Source organism: Salvelinus namaycush, chromosome 14, assembly GCF_016432855.1.
Source record: "Salvelinus namaycush isolate Seneca chromosome 14, SaNama_1.0, whole genome shotgun sequence".
Lineage (NCBI taxonomy): Eukaryota > Metazoa > Chordata > Actinopteri > Salmoniformes > Salmonidae > Salvelinus > Salvelinus namaycush.
In genome coordinates this window covers 29,939,142-29,963,065 of record NC_052320.1, presented here as the reverse complement: position 1 = coordinate 29,963,065, position 23,924 = coordinate 29,939,142, and the positions used below count along the sequence as shown (strand labels likewise).

The 23,924-nt window shown below is 41.9% G+C and overlaps 1 pseudogene; it reads left to right on the top strand.

Annotated features, from left to right (window-relative positions):
• LOC120058694 overlaps window positions 1-23,278 on the top strand; it is a 38,980-nt pseudogene extending 15,702 nt beyond the window's left edge.
• The last annotated feature ends 646 nt before the right edge of the window (window positions 23,279-23,924 follow it).

Here is a 23,924-nt window from a genome sequence, read left to right as displayed (position 1 = left end):
TGTACATATACATTTTGCATGTATCAATGTATTATGGATAGATTTAATTGACTTTACCTGCGACCGCTTTTCTCAATTGTTAACCTGGAAATTCCTATTACACGTATGTTTCTACTGTATAACTGACCGCTTTTTCTCTGTTACCATAGTGAAGCCCGGTCGCTGTGTCCTGCCCAAGGGGACCTACATGTGTGCCGAGTACTGTTACAAAGATGGCCAGTGCCCCGAGGAACAGAAGTGTTTCCGGATATGTTGATTCTACGCCTGCACTGAGCCATTGAAGCTTTATTGGAAATTCTTAATAATTATAAGAAATAAGTAGAAAATACAAATTATTACAAGTACAGTTATGTCTTTGAAAACTGATGATTTTATGCAATAATAAATATGAAAAATGATCATAGCTTTTATGGAAACTGTACCCATTTTATGAACGGTATGTGAATTGACAAACTCATGTGGACTGCTGAATTTGAATAAAACAAGATTTTGAACACCCGTGCATGGTTGTTTAGGGGTTTATTTGAGACTCTCATGTGAATATCCTTCATTTTCCGGCTTCAGATCAATGCCTGTTTGCACTTAAAAAAAAAAAAATGTTTTTAATTTCCATGGTTTTTACACCGGAAGGTGATCATGCAACCTTATTATAGAACATTATAATTAAGCAATAAAGCACGAGGAGGTGTGGTATACGGCCAATATACCATGCTAAGAACTGTTCTTAGCAAGTGCCTGGATATACAGCCCTTAGTCGTGGTATATTGGCCATATACCACAAACCCCCGAGGTTCCTTATTGCTATTATAAACTGATTACCAACGTAATTGAAGCTGTAAAATAAATGATTTGTCATACCCATGGAATACGGCCTGATATTCCATGGCTGTCAGCCAATCAGCATTCGGGGCACGAACCACCCACTTTATAATACTGTTTAACACATGCTCTCCTTGTGAATCTTCACAATGTTGTACGTTTTATTCATTGATAAGATCCCTGCACATAATCCTACTGATCATTGCTCATAAAAAATTGGCGAGAGCAAGGAAACAAAGACTGAAGCAAATATTTACTATGCGATTACACAATGTAGCTGGCTAGATAGATGACTACACAATCCCGAAATTTAGCAAAGCAGTTCTCAGTGGAAGGGTACTGAAATATTCTCTCTCGCTGAGACGAGGTGTGACCGTGAATACAGTCATTCATCTCGGTGGAAACAACTTGGGACACACAAAGGGGACAACTCTGGTGCGTGAGATGCGATATGACTTGGAGGTAGTCCGAATGCTCCCTGGGACAATGGTGAGCTACTCTGACATCAAACAGTGGAAGATTTGGATGTTCCTCCGTGGCAGGCGCATGCCCACAATCCATCACTTTGCATTAAATCACTGTGTCCCTGGGCAGTACAATAGGGCAGGGTTTCCCAAACTCGGTCCTGGGGCCCATCCTGGGTGCACGTTTCAGTTTTTGCTCTAGCACTACACAGCTGATGAAAATAATCAAAGCTTGATGATGAGTTGGTTATTTGAATCAGCTGTGTAGTGCTTGGGCAAAATCCCCAAATGTGCACCAAGTGGTACCCATGGTAACAACCATTACTGAACCTGACTCCAAAAACAAGCCACCGAGGGACAGTACCAAAATAGATACTCTATTGATTCTGTTCAATGCCCCATATACTGAGCATTCTTTTTGTAGCGGGAATTTGATATAATAGCTTAAATTGAAAAGAAAGGTTTGATGCTTCAATTGTTACTTTGTATATTACTTCATAAATCTGATGCCATGGTATTGGGATATCGAAAATCTGTTCCCAACTATCTTGAATTTAATGCGGTATAGTTGTCAACCCTCTTGACCATAAGGGAAACTGATACATGTTACGATTTATATTGGTCATTTTAAGCCATTTACGATTAATTAATTCCTTTCTCTTTTAAGTAATTGCCTCTTCCATTTTTGTGGCAGAGCTGCGATGAACTGGTCATAATTTTGTATTGAGCATACATTTCCTTACACCGTGATTAATTGCTTGTGTGACATAATTTTACCTTTGTTGTTTACAATGTCATTCATTAACATGATACCTTCCTTATACATTCTCTACAAGAAAATGTTTTTTCCTCTATCAGTACTTTCGAGATTAGACATATTATTTGCTGTAATATAGCCTATGTTCTGCCTCTTCTGGAGGATAACATTTAAACAGTAGCCTACTGTGTTTGGCTTCATTTAAAAAATATACTTAAACAGAGTTCCATTGTCAATCCACCAGAAATGGATGGTTTTAATCTGTATAACAGCAAAGAGACCCCTTTTGAAAATGGCTGTCTAGCACAGGAGGTTGGTGGCACCTTAATTGGGGAGGAAGGGCCAACAAGTGCTCAGCATATGTGGGGAACTCCTTCAAGACTGCTGGAAAAGCATTCCAGGTGAAGCTGGTTGAGAGAATGCCAAGAGTGTGCAAAGCTGTCATCAAGGCAAAGTGTGGCTACTAAGAAGAATTTAAAATATATTTTTATTTGTTTAACACTTTTTTGGTTACTACATGATTCCATATGTGTTATTTCATAGTTTTGATGTCTTCACTATTATTACACAATGTAGAAAATAGTAAAAAAAAAAAAAAAAAAAAAAAAACTGGAATGACTAGGTGTGTTCAAACCTTTGACTGGTACTGCATGTAAATTAGATATTTCTGTATTTCACTTTCAATAAATTAGCAAATATTTCTAAAATCATATTTTCACTGTCATTATGAGATATTGTGTGTAGATGGGTGAGATTCTTTTTTAATGCTTTGCTGGTGGTGAAATTAGCGAAAGGGGGGTGGGGGGATTGGGCTGTGAGGTTACTTTTGCAAGGGTTGAAGACTCCCAATTGCTAACATGTATAGAGAGCAACAGTAATGATGTCTCTTTGTAGGGACTAACTCCGCCATGGTTCTTTGAACAAAGCCTATGGGAAAATGTATGGAGTTTTTGTAGGGTTTTTGGATAAACGCTGAAAATACGTTTTGTGGTGAAGACAGGTTTAGGAGATCTTATACGTTTTGTTCTATGAGATCATCTTCATCAGCTAATGTCACTTTTTGGGAATTTTGAAGCATTTATGTAATTAAGAAAAGCATTTGTGGACTTAAAAACATTATGTTACTCAACATAGAGTTTGTCTGAAGTTACACATCACAGTATCACAACAGCGTGACCGTTTTGGAATATTGTGTGCTTATTGTTTAGAAAGTATTTAGTATTTAAGTAGAAGTTGCCCACACTTTAGATGAGGCCACGCAAAAAGACTTAACTGGTGATTAGTAAAGTAGTTTATAAAGACCTATATTACATATCTTATGTAATGGTCTTATGAATATTAGTGTAACAATGTGCGCTGAGAGTTGGGAAGCAAGTTCAAAGAGTGAGGGATTTAACCAATAAACGAAACATAATAGAAAACAAGAAACACAAACAACGCACAGACCAAACTGAAACAGAAACAATGACGCCTGGGGAAGGAACCAAAACGAGTGACATATATAGGGCAGGTAATCAAGGAGGTGATGGAGTCCAGGTGAGTGTCATAACACGCTGATGACCGCAACGATGGTGACAGGGCTGCGCCATAACGAGCAGTCTGGTGACCTAGAGGCCGGAGAGGGAGCACACGTGACAGTACCCCCTCCCTGACGCACGGCTTCAGCCGCAGGATGCAGACCAAGATGACGATCCCGGGGATCAGGAGCGGACCGGTAACCTAGGTGCGGGAACCTGTCGACCTAGAGCGCCAGAGATCTTATAAGAAATCCCGCTATGCCCTCCGACGAACCATCAAACAGGCAAAGTGCCAACACAGGACTAACATTAAATCGTACTACACCGGCTCCGACGCTCGTCGGATGTGGCAGGGCCTGCAAACTATTACAGACTACAAAGAGAAGCACAGCCGCGAGCTGCTCAGTGACACGAGCCTACCAGACGAGCTAAATAACTTCTATGCTCGCTTCGAGTCAAGTAACACTGAAACATGCATGAGAGCATCAGCTGTTCCGGACGACTGTGTGATCACACTCTCCGCAGCCGATGTGAGTAAGACCTTCAAACAGGTCAACACTCACAAGGCTGCAGGGCCAGACGGATTACCAGGACGTGTACTCCGAGCATGCGCTGACCAACTGGCAAGTGTCTTCACTGACATTTTCATCCTCTCCCTGTCTGAGTCTGTAATACCAACATGTTTCAAGCAGACTACCATAGTCCCTGTGCCCAAGAAAAACTAAGATAGCCTGCCTAAATGACTACCGACCCATAGCACTCACGTCTGTAGCCATGAAATGCTTTGAAAGGCTGGTCATGGCTCACATCAACACCATTATCCCAGAAACCCTAGACCCACTCCAATTAGCATACCACACCAAAAGATCCACAGACGATGCAATCTCTATTGCACTCCCCACTGCCCTGTCACACCTGGAAAAAAGGAACACCTATGTGAGACTGCTATTCATTGACTACAGCTCAGTGTTCAACACCATAGTGCCCTCAAAGCTCATCACTAAGCTAAGGACCCTGGGACTAAACACCTCCCTCTGGAACTGAATCCTGGATTTCATGATGGGCCGCCCCCAGGTGGTAAGGGTAGGGGTGCGTGCTCAGCCCCTTCCTGTACTCCCTGTTCACTCATGACTGCACGGCCAGGCACTACTCCAACACCATCATTAAGTTTGCTGATGACACACCAGTGGTAGGCCTGATCACCGACAACGATGAGACAGCCTATAGGGAGGAGGTCAGAGACCTGACCGTGTGGTGCAAGGACAACAACTCCCCCTCAACGTGATCAAGACAAAGGAGATGATTGTGGACTGCAGGAAAAGGAGGACCGAGCACGCCCCCATTCTCATTGACGGGGCTGTAGTGGAGCAGGATTCAAGTTCCTTGGCGTCCACATCATCAACAAACTAACATGGTCCAAGCACACCAAGACAGTTGTGGAGAGGGCACGACAAAACCTATTCCCCCTCAGTAGACTGAAAAGATTTGGCATGGGTCCTCAGATCCTCAAAAGGTTTTACAGCTGCACCATCGAGAGCATCCTGACAGGTTCGTTCACTGCCTGGTATGGCAACTGCTTGGCCTCCGACCGCAAGGCACTACAGAGGGTAGTGCGTACGGCCCAGTACATCACCGGGACCAAGCTTCCTGCCATCCAGGACCTCTATACCAGGTGGTGTCAGAGGAAGGCCCTAAAAATTGTCAAAGACTCCAGCCACCCTAGTCATAGACTGTTCTCTCTGCTACCGCACGGCAAGCAGTACCGGAGCGCCAAGTCTAGGTCCAAGAGGCTCCTAAATAGCTTCTACCCAAAGCCATAAGACTCCTGAACAGCGAATCAAATGGCTAATCACTTTGTCAACCACAACGTGTTATAGACTGACTGTACAAAACATTATGAACATAGACTGATATAGACTGACCAGGTGAAAGCTGCGATCCCTTATTAATTTCACCTGTTAAAACCACTTCAATCAGTGTAGATGAAGGGTAGGAGACAGGTTAACAGTCAGTCATATAGAATGTGATGTGTATAGTCCTACAATGTTATTGTGAGAGAATAATGTAAGAAAATCCAATGTTGAGCATTTATTTAGTCCGCCAAATAGTTGTCCGCTCTAAGCCACAAGATATCAGTGTAGTAAAATGATAAACGCGTATAGGTCTGCCCATCATGAACTTGACAGATGAGAGAGAAAAGCTTTGATAGAAATTTAAAAAGTTATTTTGGGACATGTATAGGCCTATTTCTTAAGATGAATTACAAGTAAAAATCATATACCATGTAAACAGAGCCCAACCGTTGCCCAAAAATCAACCCATCAACAGTGTTATAGTTCTCCACATACTGTACTTTGAAACATTTCGTTATGAATCATTATACATTGTGGATTTTCACCTGCAGTTTAACAGAAATGCATTCAGTCATTGAACTACACACTCAGTTGAAGACACACTATGGACGTTTAGTTGTTAATTGTTTACATCAAATTTTGGTTTAATTTCTGAACAATATTACTGTCCATTTGGGGGACCACTTTTGGATCAAGAGCACCCCCAGAGGCACAAGTTCCATATATCCTTTTTAATTATTGTCATTACATGTGACCTAAGCAAGTGTTCGGATCCGAACTCGGAATGTAAATTGATGGGCATAGGGACCCTGCAGGTGCATTGTTCCTTGTGCATTCATCTTTTCTATGGTCTCTCCCCAATGATGTGTATAAACCCTGGATTGCTGATGCTGTGTAATGGCCAATGAGAGGCTTTGAAGCCACAGGCCGCCACATTGGCACACCCCAGAAAGAGCAGTCCTCCATAGGAATGAATGGAGTTCTACAATATTTCAATAAAATGTTTCAAGGACACAATTTCATGTATTTATTTGTTGTGGTGGGGGCATTAACATTAACACTCTCAAAATATAAAATGTTCATATTCAGTTCAATTAATATCATTTTCATGTATGCATTAAGGTGTCTGTAATAGAATATATTTGTCAAAAAACAAATGTAGATGCATTCAAATAGATGCATTTCTATAGCTTTTTTTTTTTACAATGAAGGAGGAGTTCCAAAATGGCTGTGCGGTGGCTTCAAAGCAGCGCCCCCTCTTAGTCATCTAAGGTTAATACATAATATGGTCTCCTCCTCTGCTATGAAATTGATGTGGACTGCATTTGCTCTAACAGTCTTGAAGTCAGCATGGACATGAATTTGTCAGCGCGTTGTGCTTTGGTTCTTTTTCTGTTGGCATTTGTAGATTTGAAAATAGTCTCTGCTGCAGAAACGGGAGGCACATCTACAGGTGAGTTGTTCTAATTAGCCTACTTTGCATTATTTGTCATGAAACAAACTGTGACAATTTGCTGAGTTTTTTGAAGAAGCCTGCTAGATAAAAGTGTTACCTGAACTTAACATTTTTAGTTGGCCCAAACTTAGCTCCAACTTGAGAAAACGTATGCAACAACTCAGTCAACATATAATGATGTGATTGTCAACTTGTCTCATATGTTCATTCAACTATAAATTATTACTTGGGCATCTTAAAAGCACTGTTTGTGTGTCTGTGTGTAACCAGTTGCACAGCCCGTTTTAGTTAACATACAATGTTTTCAACCTACATATTTTAACCAATAGATTGTGAGTATTCAGAAGGCTGCCATGCATTTTCATGGGTGTTATGGGGGAAACATTGATGATTGGGGACAAATGTCTCCAAAACTATTAATTAGACACAAAATTACTTGGAGTATGGCCTACAAACTTTCCAGAGATGCAAATGCATATTTGTCGAATACATCTCAACACAAATATGACAGATTTTCAGAAAATGATTCAGTCCAATTGTGTCTATGTTCATGTCTCATTGTGGCAAGTTGGGTCCCCTAACATATCTGCTCAAATTGTGTTCACAAAGCAAAGCCTGGAGTGTGCCCTCGTAGACGATGGGGCTCAGGGATATGTGCAGAGTTCTGTTCCAATGACAGTGACTGCCCCAATGATGAAAAATGCTGTCACAACGGATGTGGGCATGTCTGCATTGCACCTTACACAGGTAGGATATGTTCCCTGAGTGACAGATACACACATCTATTGCATTCATTATTGCTGCATTACTCTGGAAACAAGAATGCTGGAGCTCGGTTAAGTGCTAAGACACTAAATTATGAAGATTTCCAAGAGCCATGCAGGCATATAGAGTCTATATATATATATATATATATATATATATATATATATATATATATATATATATATATATATGACCCAGAGTATTCCAGCTGTAGAATCTTTCATAGTCATTGTAATAGTAAGACTTCAAATGGAAGAGTCAGTGTAGGCTGACAAGCTGCTACCATAAACCTATTTGTAATGGGGAAATGTAAGATCGCTAAAGATCATATTTATAGTGACAAACAAAACATTTAGCGTATACAGTCTATGTAATACACAATATTTCCAGTATTCTAGTTGTGACACTCAAGGTGTGGGTTGATGGTCACTAGACTTGATGCTGAATGTTACGGATTGTCATATCTGTTGATAGTGATTGACGCCAGACTGGATGTCCAAGTACCAGGATCGAGGACACACTGATTATTCACTGTTGTAGTGTACTGATGACATTCTGTGACCACTGTGTGATTCTGTAGCAGCTAACATTTATCGTAACCATCTCCACACAAATATGACAGATTTTCAGAAAATGGTTCAGTCTAATTGTATCTATGTTCATGTGTCTTTGTGGTAAGTTGGGTTCCCTGACATGTCTGCTCAAATTGTGTTGTCCCAAAGCAAAGCCTGGAGTGTGCCCTCGTAGACGATGGGGCGTAGGGACGTGTGCAGAGTTATGTTCCAATGACAGTGACTGCCCCAATGATGAAAAATGCTGCCACAATGGATGTGGGCATGACTGCATTGCACCTTACACAGGTAGGATATGGTCCCAGAGTGAAAGATACACCCATCTATTGCATTCATTATTGCTGCATTACTCTGGAAACAAGAAAGCTGGATCTTGTAATGTACAGTTCATACACATAGATCAATATATTTCACATACACTCTCTTTAGAGCTGAGACAATAAATTAAGAAGATTTCTGAGAGCCATGTAGGCCTTTAGAGTTATATACATATATATATATGCAGCCATATAGCTCAAACTTGACTTCCAAATAGGACATCTGACCATGTCCTGACTACGTCAGGAAGTGCCTTCAAAAACCAGCCACTAGGGGTAACGGTGAGTGCTATTACCATCAAGTAGGCTTGGGTGTTGCTATGGAGTTCTGGGTAGAGGTGATGGATAGGTGTCATCCCATGACTCCAGAGCCAAAGGTCTCATGTTCAATCCAGTTGTAGATAGCTTTTTTAATATATAGTTTTTTATTCTATTCTAAACCTTAACTCTTAACTTCAACATTTGGCATTTGGGGCAACTCAGAAATGTGACATTTGGAGAATTGGAACTACAGTATGCTGAGCAGGAGGAGCAACCCAGGATGTCAAAAACACTTTAACATTTGACATTTGCAAAAAAGTACAAAACTGTCTATTTCTGAAGGGAGACTGAGAGCTTGTTGATATATGACCCTGAGAATTCCAGCCATAGAATTAGAAAGATTCCAAGTCATTGTAATAGTAAGACTTCAATGGAAAGAGTCAGTGCAGGCTGACAATTTGCCACCATAAACATTTTGTAATGGGTACATTTTAAACCGGTAAAGCTCAGATTTAGTTTAGAGTGATCAACACAATGTTTAGCATTGTCACGTTCCTGACCTGTTTTATGTTATTTTTGTATGTGTTTAGTTGGTCAGGGCGTGAGTTGGGGTGGGCATTCTATGTTTTGTGTTTCTATGTTTAGGTGGTTGGTAATTAGGCTTATATGGTTCTCAATCAGAGACAGGTGTTTGACTTTTCCTCTGATTGAGAATCATATATAGGTTGGCTGTTCACACTGTTTGTTTGTGGGTGATTGTCTTCCGTGTCTGTGTCTGCCCACCACACGGGACTGTTTCGGTTTGTTCGTTCGTTCGTTCGTTTTGTTGTAGTCTGTACCTGTTCGTGCGTTCTTCGTGTTTCATGTAAGTTCTCAGAGTTCAGGTCTGTCTACGTTTTCGTTTTGTTATTTTGTAATCATTTCAAGTGTTCTTCGTGTTTCATCTTCGTCTGTAAATAAATCATTATGTATTCACAACCCGCTGCATTTTGGTCCTCCGATCCTTCTCTCCTCTCCTCGTCCGAGGAGGAGGAAGATCTAGACACCCGTTACAAGCATAGAGTTTCTGTAATACACATGATTTCCATTGTTCTACTTGTGACATTCAAGGTGTGGGTTGATGGTCACTGGACTTGATGATGAATGATATGGATTGTTCTCATATCTGTTGATAGTGATTGACGCCAGACTGGAGGTCCCAGTAGAAGGACCGAGGACACACTGATTATTCACTGTTGTATTGTATTGATGACATTGTGGAACACTGTGTGATTCTATAGCAGCTGACAATGTCACCACCTTTCTGTTTTGACTTCCTACAAATGTAAATGCCTATTTATCGTAACCATCTCTCCACAAATATGACAGATTTTCAGAAAATGGTTTTGTCCAATTGTTTCCTATTCCTCCCGCTCTCTCACAGTGCCGATCCTCCCGAAGGCAGGTCAGTGCCCGCTGCTTCTGAAAGTCGTTCCGCCACACAAGGGATGTGTCCGCGATGAGGACTGTCCTAAAGATGACAAATGCTGCGTCTTTCACTCTTACGCCTTGTGTGTCCCACCTGACTTCAGTAAGAACCTGACTGGTTTATTAACAGTGTTCAGAAGGCTGCCATGCGTTTTCATGGGTGTTATGGGGGAAACATTGATGATGGTGGCCAAATGTCTCCAAAACTAATTAGACACAAAAATATCAGGGGTATTGTCTGCAATCTTTTCACAAATTCAAATTCCTGTTTATTATAAACATCTCCACACAAATATGACAGATTTTCAGAAAATGGTTCAGTCCAATTGTGTAAATGTTCATGTCTCTTTGTGATAAGTTGGGTTCCCTGACATGTCTGGTTAAATTTGGTGTCCCAAAGCAAAGCCTGGAGTGTGCCCTCGTAGACGATGGGGCGTGGGGACGTGTGCAGAGTTCTGTTCCAATGACAGTGACTGCCCCAATGATGAAAAATGCTGCCACAATGGATGTGGGCATGACTGCATTGCACCTAACACAGGTAGGATATGGTCCCAGAGTGACAGATACACACATCTATTGCATTCATTATTGCTGCATTACTCTGGGAAAAAAGAAAGCTGGAGCTTGTAATGTACAGTTCATACGCATAGATCAATATATTTCACATACACTCTCTTTAGAGCTGAGACACCCAAATAAGAACATTTCCAAGAGCCATGCAGGCCTACATATATAGATACTTTTTCCAACCTACACTGTGAATGTTTAAATTATGTATTCAATGTATACAGGAAAATTACAATAATTGCTGTTATTAGTTTAAGCACACTACGTTAGTCTATTGTTGTGACTTATATGAAGATTAGATCAAATTTTATGACCAATTTATGCAGAAATCCATGTAATTCCAAAGGGTTCAACATACTTTTTCTTGCCACTGTATATATACACTGTATGTTCATTCAACTATAAACTATTATTTGGCATTTAAAGCACTGTTTGTGTGTCTGTGTTTAACCAGTTGCACAGCCCTTTTTAGTTAACATACAATGTTTTCACCTTACTTATTTGAACCAATAGATTGTGAGTGTTCAGAAGGCTGTCAATCATTTTCATGGGTGTTATGGGGGAAAAATTGATGATGGGGCCAAATGTCTCCAAAACGATTAGTTGACACTAAGTTACTTGGGGTATAGTCTACAATCGTCCCAGAGCTTCAAATGCCTATTTACCGTAACGATCTCTACACAAATATCACCGATTTTCAGAAAATGGTTCAGTCCATTTTGTCCATGTTCATGTCTCTTTGTGGTAAGTCAGGTTCCCTGACATGTCTGCTCAAATTGTGTTGTCCCAAAGCAAAGCCTGGAGTGTGCCCTCGTAGACGATGGGGCGTAGGGACGTGTGCAGAGTTATGTTCCAATGACAGTGACTGCCCCAATGATGAAAAATGCTGCCACAATGGATGTGGGCATGACTGCATTGCACCGTACACAGGTAGGATATGGTCCCAGAGTGAAAGATACACCCATCTATTGCATTCATTATTGCTGCATTACTCTGGAAACAAGAAAGCTGGATCTTGTAATGTACAGTTCACACACATAGATCAATATATTTCACATACACTCTCTTTAGAGCTGAGACAATAAATTAAGAAGATTTCTGAGAGCCATGTAGGCCTTTAGAGTTATATACATATATATATATATGCAGCCATATAGCTCAAAATTGACTTCCAAATGGGACATCTGACCATGTCCTGACTACGTCAGGAAGTGCCTTCAAAAACCAGCCACTAGGGGTAACGGTGAGTGCTATTACCATCAAGTAGGCTTGGGTGTTGCTATGGAGTTCTGGGTAGAGGTGATGGATAGGTGTCATCCCATGACTCCAGAGCCAAAGGTCTCATGTTCAATCCAGTTGTAGATAGCTTTTTTAATATATATTTTTTTATTCTATCCTAAACCTTAACTCTTAACTTCAATATTTGGCATTTGGAGAATTGGAACTACAGTATGCTGAGCAGGAGGAGCAACCCAGGGTGTCAAAAACACTTTAACATTTGACATTTGCAGAAAAGTACAAAACCGTCTAATTCTGAAGGGAGAATGAGAGCTTGTTGATATATGACCCTGCGAATTCCAGCCATAGAATTAGAAAGATTCCAAGTCATTGTAATAGTAAGACTTCAATGGAAAGAGTCAGTGCAGGCTGACAATTTGCCACCATAAACATTTTGTAATGGGAACATTTTAGACCAGTAAAGCTCATATTTAATTTAGAGTGATCAAACACAATGTTTAGCATAGAGTTTCTGTAATACACATGATTTCCATTGTTATACTTGTGACATTCAAGGTGTGGGTTGATGGTCACTAGACTTGATGATGAATGTTATGGATTGTTCTCATATCTGTTGACAGTGATTGACGCCAGACTGCAGGTCCCAGCAGAAGGACCGAGGACACACTGATTATTCACTGTTGTATTGTGTTGATGACATTGTGGAACACTGTGTGATAATATAGCAGCTGACAATGTCACCACCTTTCTGTTTTGACTTCCTACAAATTCCTATTTATCGTAAACATCTCCACACAAATATAACAGATTTTCAGAAAATGGTTCAGTCCAATTGTGTCCATGTTCATGTCTCTTTATGGTAAGTTGGGTTCCCTGACATGTCTGCTCAAATTGTGTTGTCCCAAAGCAAAGCCTGGAGTGTGCCCTCGTAGACGATGGGGCGTGGGGACGTGTGCGGAGTTATGTTCCAATGACAGTGACTGCCCCAATGATGAAAAATGCTGCCACAATGGATGTGGGCATGACTGCATTGCACCTTACACAGGTAGGATATGGTCCCAGAGTGAAAGATACACCCATCTATTGCATTCATTATTGCTGCATTACTCTGGAAACAAGAAAGCTGGATCTTGTAATGTACATTTCATACACATAGATCAATATATTTCACATACACTCTCTTTAGAGCTAAGACAATAAATTAAGAAGATTTCTGAGAGCCATGTAGGCCTTTAGAGTTATATATATATATATACACTGCTCAAAAAAATAAAGGGAACACTTAAACAACACAATGTAACTCCAAGTCAATCACACTTCTGTGAAATCAAACTGTCCACTTAGGAAGCAACACTAATTGACAATAATTTTCACATGCTTTTGTGCAAATGGAATAGACAAAAGGTGGAAATTATAAGCAATTAGCAAGACACCCCCAATAAAGGAGTGGTTCTGCAGGTGGTGACCACAGACCAGTCTCTGGGTCAGTCATGGTGTGGGGTGGCATTTCTTTGTGGGGCCGCACAGCCCTCCATGTGCTCGCCAGAGGTAGCCTGACTGCCATTAGGTACCGAGATGAGATCCTCAGACCCCTTGTGAGACCATATGCTGACACATGCACATTTGTGGCCTGCTGGAGGTCATTTTGCAGGGCTCTGGCAGTGCTCCTCCTTGCACAAAGGCGGAGGTAGCGGTCCTGCTGCTGGGTTGTTGCCCTCCTACGGCCTCCTCCACGTCTCCTGATGTACTGGCCTGTCTCCTGGTAGCGCCTCCATGCTCTGGACACTACGCTGACAGACACAGCAAACCTTCTTGCCACAGCTCGCATTGATGTGCCATCCTGGATGAGCTGCACTACCTGAGCCACTTGTGTGGGTTGTAGACTCCGTCTTATGCTACCACTAGAGTGAAAGCACCGCCAGCATTCAAAAGTGACCAAAACATCAGCCAGGAAGCATAGGAACTGAGAAGTGGTCTGTGGTCACCACCTGCAGAACCACTCCTTTATTGGGGGTGTCTTGCTAATTGCCTATAATTTCCACCTTTTGTCTATTCCATTTGCACAACAGCATGTGAAATTTATTGTCAATCAGTGTTTCTTCCTAAGTGGACAGTTTGATTTCACAGAAGTGTGATTGACTTGGAGTTACATTGTGTTGTTTAAGTGTTCCCTTAATTTTTTGGAGCAGTGTATATATATATGCAGCCATATAGCTCAAAATTGACTTCCAAATAGGACATCTGACCATGTCCTGACTACGTCAGGAAGTGCCTTCAAAAACCAGCCGCTAGGGGTAACGGTGAGTGCTATTACCATCGAGTAGGCTTGGGTGTTGCTATGGAGTTCTGGGTAGAGGTGGTGGATAGGTGTCATCCCATGATTCCAGAGCCAAAGGTCTCATGTTCAATCCAGTTGTAGATGGCTTTTTTAATATATATATTTTTTATTCTATCCTAAACCTTTACTCTTAACTTCAACATTTGGCATTTGGGGCAACTCAGAAATTTGACATTTGGAGAATTGGAACTACAGTATGCTGAGCAGGCGGAGCAACCCAGGATGTCAAAAACACTTTAACATTTGACATTTGCAGAAAAGTACAAAACCGTCTAATTCTGAAGGGAGAATGAGAGCTTGTTGATATATGACCCTGCGAATTCCAGCCATAGAATTAGAAAGATTCCAAGTCATTGTAATAGTAAGACTTCAATGGAAAGAGTCAGTGCAGCCTGACAATTTGCCATCATAAACATTTTGTAATGGGTTCATTTAAGACCAGTAAAGCTCATATTTAATTTAGAGTAATCAACACAATGTTTAGCATAGAGTTTCTGTAATACACATGATTTCCATTGTTCTCGTTGTGACATTCAAGGTGTGGGTTGATGGTCACTAGACTTGATGTTGAATGTTATGGATTGTTCTCATATCTGTTGATAGTGATTGACGCCAGACTGGAGGTCCCAGTAGAAGGACCGAGGACACACTGATTATTCATTGCATTGTTGTATTGTATTGATGACATTGTGGAACACTGTGTGATTCTATAGCAGCTGACAATGTCACCTCCTTTCTGTTTTGACTTCCTACAAATGTAAATGCCTATTTATCGTAACCATCTCCTCACAAATATGACAGATTTTCAGAAAATGGTTTGGTCCAATTGTTTCCTATTCCTCCTGCTCTCTCAGTGCCGATCCTCCCGAAGGCAGGTCAGTGCCCGCTGCTTCTGAAAGTCCTGCCGCCACACAAGGGATGTGTCCGCGATGAGGACTGTCCTAAAGATGACAAATGCTGCGTCTTTCACTCTTACGCCTTGTGTGTCCCACCTGACTTCAGTAAGAACCTGACTGGTTTATTAACAGTGTTCAGAAGGCTGCCATGCGTTTTCATGGGTGTTATGGGGGAAACATTGATGATGGTGGCCAAATGTCTCAAACTAATTAGACACAAAAATATCAGGGGTATTGTCTGCAATCTTTTCACAAATTCAAATTCCTGTTTATTATAAACATCTCCACACAAATATGACAGATTTTCAGAAAATGGTTCAGTCCAATTGTGTAAATGTTCATGTCTCTTTGTGGTAAGTTGGGTTCCCTGACATGTCTGGTTAAATTGTGTTGTCCCAAAGCAAAGCCTGGAGTGTGCCCTCGTAGACGATGGGGCGTGGGGACGTGTGCGGAGTTCTGTTCCAATGACAGTGACTGCCCCAATGATGAAAAATGCTGCCACAATGGATGTGGGCATGACTGCATTGCACCGACACAGGTAGGATATGGTCCCTGGGTGACATATACACACATCCATTGCATTCATTATTGCTGCATTACTCTGGAAACAAGAAAGCTGGGGCTTGTCATGTACATTTCATACACATAGATATATATTTTTCACATACACTCTCTTTAGAGCTGAGACACTCAATTAAGAAGATTTCCAAGATCCATGCAGGCCTTTAGAGTATATACCAATGTTCTGCAACATCTATACACTCTGAGTATACCAAACTTTAGGAAAACCTTCCTATTTTTGAGGTGCACCCCCTTTTGTCCTCAGAAAAGCCTTAATTCGTCAGCGAATGGACTCTACAAGGTGTTGAAAGCGTTCCACAGGGATGCTGGCCAATGTTGACTCCAATGCTCCTCACAGTTGTGTCATGTTGGCTGGATGTCCTTTGGGTGGTAGACCATTCTTGATACACACAGGAAAATGTTGAGCATGAGAAACCCAACAGCTTTGCAGTTCTTGACACAGTCAATCCGGTGTGCTTGGCACCTACTACAATAGCCCGTTCAAAGGCAGTTAAATCTTTTGTCTTGCACGTTCACCCTCTGAACGGCACACATACCCAATCCATGTGTCTATTTTCTCAAAGCTTAAAAATCCTTCTTTAACCTGTCTCCTCCACTTCATCTTCACTCCCCTTCATCTACACTGAAGTTGATTTAACAAGTTACATCAAGAAGGGATTATAGCTTTCAGCTGGATTCACCTGGTCAGTCTATGTTAATAAATCAAAAAATCACCTTTATTTATCCAGGTAGGCCAGTTGAGAACAAGTTTTCATTTAAAACTGCGACCTAGTCAAGATAAAGCAGAGCAGTGTGACAAAAACAACAACACAGTTACACATAAACAAACGTACAGTCAATAATAAAAAATCTATGTACAGTGCGTGCAAATGTAGAAGAGTAGGGAGGTAGGCAATAAATAGGCCATAGAGGAGAAATAATTCCAATTTAGCATTAACACTGGAGTGATAAATGTGCAGATGATAAATGTGCAGATGATGATGTGCAAGTACAGATTCTGGGGTGCAAAAGAGCAAGTGGGTAAGTAATAATATGGGGATGAGGTAGTTGGGTTTGCTATTTACAGATTGGCTGTGTACAGGTACAGTGATCGGTAAGCTGCTCTGACAGCTGATGCTTAAAGTTAGAGAGGGAGAAATAAGACTCCAGCTTCGGAGATTTTTGCAATTCGTTCCAGTCATTGGCAGCAGAGAAGTGGAAGGAAAGGCGGCCAAAGAAAGTGTTGGCTTTGGGGATAACCAGTGAAATATACCTGCTGGAGCGTGTGCTACGGGTGGGTGTTGCTATGGTGACCAGTGAGCTGAGATAAGGCGGGGCTTTACCTAGCAAAGACTTATAGATGACCTGGAGCCAGTGGGTTTGGCGACGAATATGTAGTGAGGGCCAGCCAATGAGAGCATACAGGTCGCAGTGGTGGGTAGTATATGGGGCTTTGGTGACAAAATGGATGGCACTGTGATAGACTACATCCAGTTTGCTGAGTAGAGTGTTGGAGGCTATTTTGTAAATGACATCGCCGAAGTCAGGGACGGGTAGGATAGTCAGTTTTACGAGGGTATGTTTGGCAGCATGAGTGAAGGAGGCTTTGTTGCGAAATAGTAAGCCGATTCTAGATTTAATTTGGGATTGGAGATGCTTGATGTGAGTCTGGAAGGAGAGTTTACAGTCTAACCAGACACCTAAGTATTTGTAGTTGTGCACATATTCTAGGTCAGAACCGTCCAGAGTAGTGATGCTAGTGGAGGGTGCTGGCAGAAATCGGTTGAAGAGCATGCAGTTAGTTTTACTAGCATTTAAAAGCAGTTGGAGGCCATGGAAGGAGTGTTGTATGGCGTTGAAGCTCGTTTGGAGGTTTGTTAGCACAGTGTCCAAAGTAGGTCCAGATGTATACAGAATGGTGTCGTCTGCGTAGAGGTGGATGCCAGAGGTCTGGACAACAGGCCCTCCGATTTGACACACTGAACTCTATCTGAGAAGTAGTTGGTGAACCAGGCGAGGCAGTCATTTGAGAATCCAAGGCTATTGAGTCTGCAGATGAGAATTCGGTGATTGACAGAGTCGAAAGCCTTGGCCAGGTCAATGAAGACGGCTGCACAGTACTGTCTTTTATCAATGGCGGTTATGATATCGTTTAGGACCTTGAGCGTGGCTGAGGTGCACCCATGACCAGCTCGGAAACCAGATTGCATAGTGGAGAAGGTGTGGTGGGATTCGAAATGGTCGGTGATCTGTTTGTTAACTTGGCTTTCGAAGATTTTAGAAAGGCAGGGCAGGATGGATATAGGTCTATAACAGTTCGGGTCTAGAGTGTCTCCCCCTTTGAAGAGGGGGATGACCGCGGCAGCTTTCCAATCTTTGGGGATCTCAGACAATACGAAAGAGAGGTTGAATAGGCTAGTAATAGGGGTTGCAACAATTCCGGCGGATCATTTTAGAAAAAGAGGGTCCAGAAAGTCTAGCCCAGCTGATTTGTAGGATCCAAATTTTGCAGCTCTTTCAGAACATCAGCGGTCTGGATTTGGGTGAAGGAGAGACGAGGGGGGCTTGGGCAAGTTGCTGCAGGGGGTGCTGAGATGTTGGCCGGGGTAGGGGTAGCCAGGTGGAAAGCTTGGCCAGCCATAGAAAAATGCTTATTGAAATTATCGATTATCGTAGATTTATCAGTGGTGACAGTGTTTACTATCCTCAGTGCAGAGGCAGCTGGGAGGAGGCGCTCTTATTCTCCATGGACTTTACAGTGTCCCAAAACTTTTTGGCTTTAGTGCTACAGGAAACAAATTTCTGTTTGAAAAAGCTAGCCTTAGCTTTCCTAACTGACTGAGTATATTGGTTCCTGACTTCCCTGAAAAGTTGCATATCGCGAAGGCTATTCGATGCTAATGCAGAACGCCACAGGATGTTTTTGTGCTGGTCAAGGGCAGTCAAGTCTGGGGTGAACCAAGGCCTATATCTGTTCTTAGTTCCACATTTGTGGAATGGGGCATGCTTATTTAAGATGGTGAGGAAAGAACTTTTGAAGAGCAACCAGGCATCCTCTACTGATGGGATGAGGTCAATATCCTTCCAGGATACCCGAGCCAGGTCGATTAGAAAGGCCTGCTCGCTGAAGTGTTTTAGGGAGCGTTTGACAGTGATGAGGGTTGGTCGTTTGACCGCAGACCCATTACGCACGCAGACAATGAGGCAGTGATCACTGAGATCCTGGTTGAAGACAGCAAAGGTGTATTTAGAGTGCAAGTCGGTCAGGATGATATCTAAGAGGGTGCCCATGGTTACGGATTTAGGGTTGTACCTGGTAGGTTCCTTGATAATTTGTGTGAGATTGAGGGCATCTAGCTTAGATTGTAGGATGGCCGGGGTGTTAACTTCTTCTGGCTGCAAGCCCGACGTCGGTACACTTATGACAACAGCCAGCTCAAGTGCAGAGCGCGAAATTCAAAATATATATTTTTAAAATATTTAACTTTCACACATTAACAAGTCCAATACAGCATTTGAAAGATAAACATTTTGTGAATCCAGCCAACATGTCCGATTTTTAAAATGTTTTACAGCGAAAACACCACGTATATTTATGTTAGCTCACCACCAAATACAAAAAAGGACAGACATTTTTCACAGCACAGGTAGCATGCACAAAGCCAACCTAACTAACCAAGAACCAACCAAACTAACCAAGAAACAACTTCATCAGATGACAGTCTTATAACATGTTATACAATAAATCTATGTTTTGTTCGAAAATGTGCATATTTAGAGCTGAAATCAGTGGTTACACATTGTGCTAAGGTAGCATCTTTTTCCCAGAACATCCGGATATTTTTCTGACTCTCACATATTCTGACCAAATAACTATTCATAAACATTACTAAAAAATACATGTTGTATAGGAAATGATAGATACACTAGTTCTTAATGCAATCGCAGTGTTAGAATTCTAAAAATAACTTCATTACGACATAAGGCTTACGTTATGGCGAGCGAGTGCCCAAAACCTGGGCGCAAAACTAATAGTACACAGTTCGACAGATATATGAAATAGCATCATAAAATGGGTCCTACTTTTGATGAGCTTCCATCAGAATGTTGTACAAGAGGTCCTTTGTCAAGAACAATCGTTGTTTGGATTTAGAACGTCCTTTTTCCCTCTTGAATTAGCAAGCGCACTAGCCAAGTGGCGCGAAGCTCTCCTTCCTGAACAAAGGCACACAACGCAACACGCCTAACGTCCCGAATAAATTTCAATAATCTAATAAAACTATATTGAAAAAACATACTTTACGATGATATTGTCACATGTATCAAATAAAATCAAAGCCGGAGATAGTAGTCGCCTATAACGACAGCTTTTCAGAAGGCAATTCCAGATCCATCCTCGCGCTTTCCAGAAAACAGGAAATGGGTGACACGTCATTCCAAGAGGATTTATTCCACCTCAGACCAAGATAAACACTCCATTTCTTCTCTCACTGCCTCTTGACATCTAGGGGAAGGTGTATGACGTGCATGTATACTAATACGTATCATGCACATTTATAGGCAGGACCTAGAACAGAGCATAGTTTTCAGACTTTCCACTTCCTGGTCAGGAAGTTTGTGCCAAATGAGTTCTGTTTTACTCACAGATATAATTCAAACGGTTTTAGAAACTAGAGAGTGTTTTCTATCCAATAGTAATAATAATATGCATATTGTACGAGCAAGAATTGAGTACGAGGCCGTTTGAAATGGGCACCTTTTATCAGAGCTACTCAATACTGCCCCTGCAGCCAGAAGAAGTTTTAAGCATGTCCCAGTTTAGGTCACCTAACAGTACGAACTCTGAAGATAGATGGGGGGCGATCAATTCACGTATGGTGTCCAGGGCACAGCTGGGGGCTGAGGGGGGTCTATAGCAAGCGGCAACGGTGAGAGACTTGTTTTTGAAAAGGTTGATTTTTAAGTAGAAGCTCGAATTGTTTGGGCACAGACCTAGATAGTATGACAGAACTCTGCAGGCTATCTCTGCAGTAGATTGCAACTCCTCCCCCTTTGGCAGTTCTATCTTGTCGGAAAATGTGATAGTTAGGGATGGAAATGTCAGGATTTTTGGTGGCCTTCCTAAGCCAGGATTCAGACATGGCTAGGACATCTGGGTTGACAGAGTGTGCTAAAGCAGTGAATAAAACAAACTTAGGGAGGAGGCTTCTAATGTTAACATGCCTGAAACCAAGGCTTTTACAGTTACAGAAGTCAACAAATGAGAGCGCCTGGGGAATGGGAGTGATGCTGGGGGCTGCAGGGCCTGGGTTAACCTCTACATCACCAGAGGAACAGAGGAGGAGTATGATAAGGGTACGGCTAAAGGCTATAAAAACTGGTCGTCTAGTGCGTTCGGAACAGAGAGTAAAAGGAGCAGATTTCTGGGCAAGGAAGAATATATTCAAGGCATAATGTACAGACAAGGGTATGGCAGGATGTGAGTACAGTGGAGGTAAAACCTAGCATTGAGTGACGATGAGAGAGGTTTTGTCTCTAGAGGCACCATTTAAGCCAGGTGAAGTCACCGCATGAGTGGGGGGTGGAACAAAAGGGCTAGCTAAGGCATATTGAGCAGGGCTGGAGACTCTACAGTGAAATAAGACAATAATCACCAACCAAAACAGCAATAGACAAGGCATGTTGACATTAGGGAGAGGCATGTGTAGCCGAGTGATCATAGGGTCCAGTGAGTAGCTAGGCAAGCTGGAGACACAGCGATTCAGACAGCTAGCAGGCCGGGGCTGGCAGGCTAGCAGATGAGCCTCAGGGGGACATCGCAAAGGGAGAGCCTGTTGAAACCTCCTCGAACGGCTACGTCGGCAGACCAGTCGTGATGGATTGGTGGGGCTCCGTGTCAGCAGCAAGGAATCCAGGCCAATTGGCAAAAGAGGTTTTGAAACCCAGGAATTGTCTGAGGGATCTCTTCGGCTAGCAGGGAGATGGGCCTAGCTCGAGGCTAGCTCCAGGCTAACTGGTGCTTGCTTCGTGACAGAGATGTTAGCCAGGAGTAGCCACTCGGGTAGCAGCTAGCTAGCTGCGATGATCCGATGTAAAGGTTCAGAACTTGCGGTAGGAATCCGGAGAAAAAACTGTCCGATATGCTCTGGGTTGATATCACGCTGTGCAGACTGGCAGGAATTGAACAGGCTGAGGCTGGCTGATGCCCTAGTTAATGGTGATGACCGCTAGCAGTGGCTAACTGACTACTAGCTAGTAGCTAGTTAGCTGGCTAGCTCCTGATGAGGGTTCCGGTTCTAAAGTATAAAAAATAGCAGATCCATACTACATTGGGTGAGAAGAGTATATTGAAATTGAGATAAAAAATATATACAAAATATATACGAAGAAAATGATATATACACTGGACGAGACAAGACAAGACAAAGACGTCTGACTGCTACGCCATCTTGGATTATATAGGCTCATTCTATGTCATAAAACGAGCAGGTGTTCATAATGTTTTGTACAGTCAGTGTATAACACGTTGTTGTTGATAAGGTGATACAAATGCATATCTAAGGGAAGGGGAATTTGGGAATATCAGGCTGAGACTTCAGAGGAGTAGCAACATACTTTATTACTGTACACAGAACATTAATTAAGCTGACAATTTGTCAAGGGCCACCAACAGAATTCCAACTCATTGTAATATTAAGACCTCAATGGAAAGAATCAGTGTACGGATGATTTCCAGTGTTCTACTTGTGACACTCAAGGTGTGAGTTGATGGTCACTGGACTTGATGCTGAATGTTATGGATTGTTCTCACATCTGTTGATAGAGATTAACGCCGGACTTGAGGTACAAGGGCCGAGGACACACTGATTATTCACTGTTATATTGTATTGATGACATTCTGTGAACACTGTGTGATTCTGTAGCAGCTGACAGCCTGTTTGTTTTGACTTCCTACAAGCCTCTAGAGCTGGTGTTTACAGAACATTTGGTGCTGTCTGATTAGAATGTAAAGGGCATGGCTCCAAGATGCCAGTTAGACATTTTCTCTGCCTCTGTGCTGGAAGTGTCTCCCTGTTGCAAATTGTAATAAACTGTGTCCTCCACCTCTTTGGAGGTCAAATATCTTTTGGGGGGGGTTTTACAGCTTTTCTGCTACATATACATGCACATACATTGTACATATACATTTTGCATGTATCAATGTATTATGGATAGATTTAATTGACTTTACCTGCGACCGCTTTTCTCAATTGTTAACCTGGAAATTCCTATTACACGTATGTTTCTACTGTATAACTGACCGCTTTTTCTCTGTTACCATAGTGAAGCCCGGTCGCTGTGTCCTGCCCAAGGGGACCTACATGTGTGCCGAGTACTGTTACAAAGATGGCCAGTGCCCGAGGAACAGAAGTGTTTCCGGATATGTTGATTCTACGCCTGCACTGAGCCATTGAAGCTTTATTGGAAATTCTTAATAATTATAAGAAATAAGTAGAAAATACAAATTATTACAAGTACAGTTATGTCTTTGAAAACTGATGATTTTATGCAATAATAAATATGAAAAATGATCATAGCTTTTATGGAAACTGTACCCATTTTATGAACGGTATGTGAATTGACAAACTCATGTGGACTGCTGAATTTGAATAAAACAAGATTTTGAACACCCGTGCATGGTTGTTTAGGGGTTTATTTGAGACTCTCATGTGAATATCCTTCATTTTCCGGCTTCAGATCAATGCCTGTTTGCACTTTAAACATTTTTTTTGTTTTTAATTTCCATGGTTTTTACACCGGAAGGTGATCATGCAACCTTATTATAGAACATTATAATTAAGCAATAAAGCACGAGGAGGTGTGGTATACGGCCAATATACCATGCTAAGAACTGTTCTTAGCAAGTGCCTGGATATACAGCCCTTAGCCGTGGTATATTGGCCATATACCACAAACCCCCGAGGTTCCTTATTGCTATTATAAACTGATTACCAACGTAATTGAAGCTGTAAAATAAATGATTTGTCATACCCGTGGAATACGGCCTGATATTCCACGGCTGTCAGACAATCAGC